Source organism: Lissotriton vulgaris, unplaced genomic scaffold (genome assembly GCF_964263255.1).
Source record: "Lissotriton vulgaris unplaced genomic scaffold, aLisVul1.2 SCAFFOLD_3824, whole genome shotgun sequence".
Taxonomy (NCBI): Eukaryota; Metazoa; Chordata; class Amphibia; order Caudata; family Salamandridae; genus Lissotriton; species Lissotriton vulgaris.
Genome location: NW_028255596.1, coordinates 5,462 through 10,922, shown reverse-complemented (window position 1 = coordinate 10,922; position 5,461 = coordinate 5,462).

Below are 5,461 nucleotides of genomic sequence, written 5' to 3'. Positions count from 1 at the left end.
TGAGAATGCGCTACGTATGGAGCGCTCAGATAGACTTTGTAGGTTGAAAGAAAATAAAAGTTATGTAGTGCAAGAGGACGACCCAGATGAGATGGAAGACATTTTGAATACCCGACCCCCTCCCCCTTATGCCCCACAGCCCTTGTATCCCTCCTTGCCAGTTCCAGCCCCCAGTAGTGGAGTTCCGGGTCCGTCAGCAAGTGCCCCCCAACAATCCTCGCCCTCGACACCCCTTGTTTCATTACTCCAGACCACTTCACCCGCACCCTCCCAATTTTCTTTAGCACTCCCTACTGTTTCGGCTAGTACCACCCCCAGTCAGGAGATGCTAACGCCGAGTCGAGGCGCAGGTAGCGGATTACTCTCGCAGGTACGGAAGTTGCTTACGCGTTCTACAGTCGGTTTAGATGAGAAGAGTATGGTGGCTAATCAGGCATGTCAGTGGGCCAGGAATAATATTTATTCGTTTGAAGATATTTGGTCCACTATGAAGGATTTTGAGCCCTTGATGCAACAGCACGCTTTGTGGCATATGTCAAATGTACTGATACCGCTATGGGAACAGGGGTATGGAGGTGTGGCCCCAGCGGTTTTACGAGACATACAGGCCGGAGCCTATAGAACGAATACCGGGGTGTAAGAGGTGATGAGTAGTTTACGTGCCCTACTACAATACAGAAATGAATTACCCTCTACAGGCACGCCCCATTTCCCAGGTCTACATCCTATGCGCGAGGTGCACCCTATTTTTCACCCCGAGATCCCCGAGGTGGTAGATCCAATAACAAGGGCTGTCACTAGGGACAGGATAGATGCGCATTTCCAGGAGCAATGGGTGTATACGCCATGGAAGAGAAGTGAGGTACTATCATTGAAGGCTCAGCTACCAGATTCTAGAAAGAACCCGACTGCCTACTACAAAGAGCTAACAGAAGCTGCGTCTTCCACTGTAATGACTTTAGCTGATGTTGAGTTGTTTTTCGGGCTTTTGGTCCCAGTTGATGTGTGGCGGCAAGTGAAGGGTACTGATCATGCGGAAGAGTTAGGAGGTACGTGGCAGGAGTTGCAGGACTGGGATAAGGAGCGTAAGCCAGGGGAGAAGCCGAAGGCTGAGATTTTAGCTTTACCAGGGCGCATAATAAAATATATGCATTCTCTTATTCCCCCGAAAAAAGTAGATTGGGACAAGTTGACGGCTTGTAAGCAGAAGAAGGATGAGGCAGTCTCGGACTTCTTTACGAGGTTTGAGGAAACGTTCATAGATTTTAGTGGGCAGGATGTGTCACAGGATGGAGGGTTGCGACTTTTTGTTAATAGGTTTGTCGTGAACTTATTGCCTGAAATTTCAGCAAGATTGCAAGCGTCGGAGAGCACGTGGACAACGTCCTCTCCTTCGGGTATTCTCAGTATGGCACAGTATTATGAGCACAGAGAAAATGAAAGTAAGGACAAGCAGGAAAAGAAGGCTAAGGATTTAAAGACAAGAGTTTTGTTACAGCAAGTGGCTAGAGGCAGAGGAAGGGGTGCAGTGCCGAGTCGTGGAGGCGGCTACGGGAGAGGTGAGAGTAGGGAAAGGCTGGGACCGAATCAGTGCGCGAAGTGTAAACAGGAGGGGCATTGGTGGAGGGATTGCCCACTGCTTCAGTCGAACGCTGGTCCAGGGAGAGGACGAGGAAGAGGTAGTGGCGATTTTGGGAGACAGGCTACGCGGTCAGAAGGAGGCGGGAGACCGGGAGGAAATTACTTTGACAATGGTACAGACAGACAACAGTTGCAGGGGGGTGGTGGTCAGTACTATAACGATGATTACTCAGTGGACGATTTGACAGGGTTCTCCCACAACTAGGACAGCGTAGGACAGAGCATGGGACCAGTACTTATGGAAGTTGATCAGAGGGGACCCTATGTCGAGGCAGACTTATTGGGGTCTCAACAAAAATTTCTAGTGGATACGGGTGCAATGAAAAGTTCAGTGGCTCGTTCTCGGGTCCCAGGGGCAGCTCTGTCTGGCAAAAATAACATCTCTGTGGGTTTCGCAGGAACTCCGGTGATTAGCCCCATTTCTAAACCTCTCACGTTGACGATTGGCCCTTTCACTGTTGATTCACCGTTTCTATTGACATCGAATTGTGGGGAAAATTTGCTGGGCTTAGATCTATTGAAAAGATTGCACGCCACCATTTATTGTTCCCCAGATGGCGTGTACCTCACTTTAGGCCCGAATGTCGCCCGCCCATTGCAGTGTTTTTCGAAAGATGACCCATTACCACCTGAATTTCAAGGCATACCCGACAGCTTGTGGGCTGTCAATGATACAGATGTAGGAAAAATGGATATCGCCCCGGTGTCAATAAGAGTGAAGGTGGGGGCAAAATTACCCAGGGTCCCACAGTACAGGATTCCTAGGGAGGGAGAGAAGGCCCTGTTACAAATAATACAAGATTTAATACGGTCTGGTGTAGTGGAAGAGACTGATTCGAACATATGTAACAGCCCTATTTTACCTATCCTTAAAAGACGGTCACCTGAAGCTACTGATAATACTCCTGATGTCTATAGATTTGTGATTGATTTGCGACACGTAAATAGAGTAGTGGAGCCACAGTACCCGGTGGTCTCGGACATCACTACAATATTGACAATGATTCCCCCCTCTGCGAAATATTTCTCTGTCCTGGATTTGAAAAATGCTTTCTTCAGTATTCCAGTACATGAAGACAGCCGTTATCTCTTCGGATTCTCATTGGCTGGCCGAAGCTTCCGCTTTAAGAGAATTCCCCAGGGGTACACTGAGAGTCCGAGCATATATAGTCAAGCATTGAAGGCACAATTGGATGAACTAGAACTTCCACCTGGCAACGTCATGTTGCAGTATGTGGATGATATCCTGATAGCATCGGACGACGAGAAGGGTTGTCGGGATGCTACTGTGAAATTACTACACCATTTGGCTAAAAGAGGGCATAAAGTGTCCCTTCCAAAGTTTCAATACTGTTGAACGGAGGTAACCTACCTCGGTCACCTCCTTTCGAAAGTGGGGTGGAGATTGACGCCAGAGCGCATAAAAGCGATTAATAACATGAAGGTACCTAACACGCAGCGAGAGGTGCGCGCGTTCTTGGGCATAACATCGTATTGTCGCCAGTGGATACCTAACTATGCGTTACTAACAAAACCCCTATTGTATCTGACTACCAAGGAAGTGCGCGAACCCCTACCCTGGACCCCCGCATGTCAAGAAGCGTTTGAGTCACTAAAAAAGGCTTATTTTAAGAAAACCTTGTACTCTGTGCATTGCATGTGCAACAGCTCTTTACTAGTGATGATAAATCCAAACATATAAACAACGATAAGGAGTAAATGAAATAATGCAGATTGATTTGACCCCTACTGCTTTTCTAAATCTAATTTTTGTGCATCTGCCTGTAATTTATCAATCATTAATTTCAGTTAAGAAGACACTAGGCTTTAGTAAAGTCAGCTTCTGTGATGTCAACAAGACCAGGGTTATGTGGCATCACTTCCTAGGATTCAGGGTCGAAGGTCATACGGTGTCACTTTTTGTGATGGCATTGTGTCAAAGATTGCATGTTCATATAACAACAAAAGAGTGATGTACGGAAAAATTTCAATAAATTCCTACCATTTCGCCTCCAAAGATTGCATGGCACTGCACCCGAGATTGGGGTATTGTAATCATTAAGACTGCGCTGCGTCTTTCCGAAGCCTTGTTATTAGAAATTCAAACAACTGAGGCTCATTTTAAAGCTACCCTCACAGGTTATAAAAAGAGGCTTGACGAACTTAACAAAGAACAAAATGAGTATAAGGAAAACCTAGCTCAATCGAAGGCCCCAAAATTACAGAAAGACCTGAAACGCTGGTCCTATACCCGCGTCTACCCCAATGCTAGTCCTGAGTATGTACCACCAACAGTGACTAACTACAATTCAGATTCCTCGGTGGACTCTAATACCAGTGGGTATAGCGCAGGCAGTACCAACAAAGGTAACAGAGGGAGAGGACGAGGTAGAGGACGTAGCCAACAAGGTTTTCCCAATTTTCAAGGGTGGCAACCACATTTCCAACAGCAAGGGTTAGCTCTGTATCAACACAATGTTTGCCAACCTCCATTTCCCCCAATGATGAGATGGAACCCAGCTTTTGCCCCGCAACCCCATTTCCATCAGAACATGTATCCACAGCCTTTTTAAGGCAGTGGTCGACGAGGCAGGGGGAAACAAAAGGGACCCAACCAGGTCCACTGGGAACAACCGGAAACAGTGGGGGACAATACGAGGAGCAAGACGGCGGAGCAGAGAGCAGGTCCAAGCAATGTGATAGCCTAGTGACAAATCTGTCCTCATGCATTTTGAGTCCAGCAGAAAAAGCAGTCCTGGAGAAAGGTCTGGGTTTCATACACCCACTCCTCGCTTGGACCGGTTCAAATTACAATGTGAACTTAGTGAGTTTTTTCGGAAACTCAGTCTAAAAAGTTTTTGGGAAAATAAGGAGAATGATCAGCCTCATATGAATCAGAGTGATACAGCCTTCAAATTAAAATCATATTACACTCCTCCACCCCATCTTATACCACCTGAGATTTTAGCCTTTGAGCAAGCTGCACTCCATGAGGTGGAAGCTCTAGAGCACCCAATCCCATACAAGAACTTGACAGCGAATGAATATCAAGCGATTCATTCATTACAACAGAACACAGAAATCGTGATTAAGAGTGCCGACAAGATTATGACCGTGAGCGTCAACGGTTATTGATTAATAATAACTATGTACTCCTAAGAGAAGATCCCTCTGACGACCTTTGCAATGAGATCTGCAAATTAGTCTCTACAGCTGAAAGGGATGGCCTGATTTCGAAGCATGAATCTGATTTCCTAATGTCCTCAGATGGGAAAGTACCCTATTTTTACACGTTACCAAAAACTCACAAGAATGTTCTTCCTCCTCCAGGACGACCAATAGTTTCGGGTATTGGTTCCTTGTTAGAACCTCTATCGAAATATTTAGATTTTTTTCTTAAGCCAATAATACAGTCTACAACGACCTACATAAAGGATACCAAGAGTCTTTTAGCCATGCTACGGACTATCGAGATGCCGGAGGAACCATGTTTCCTGGTTACACTCGATATTGAAAGCCTCTACACCTGTATACCACAAGACGAGACCATAAAGGTGTTAGCAGAGGCCCTAGAGCAGACCACCTGGAATTTCACGATCACTCGATCATTTGTGGTGGATTGTGCCACTCTGGCACTTCAGCATAACTTTTTGGAATATGAAGGCAAGATCTATCTTCAGGCAACAGGTACATCGATGGGTAGCACATTTGCCCCTTCGGTTGCCGGACTGTATGTTTACAGTTTCGAGAATAAATTCATTCTGGCTCCTGACAACCCTTTTACATCCCACATCATCTATGGCAACGCTACATAGACGAT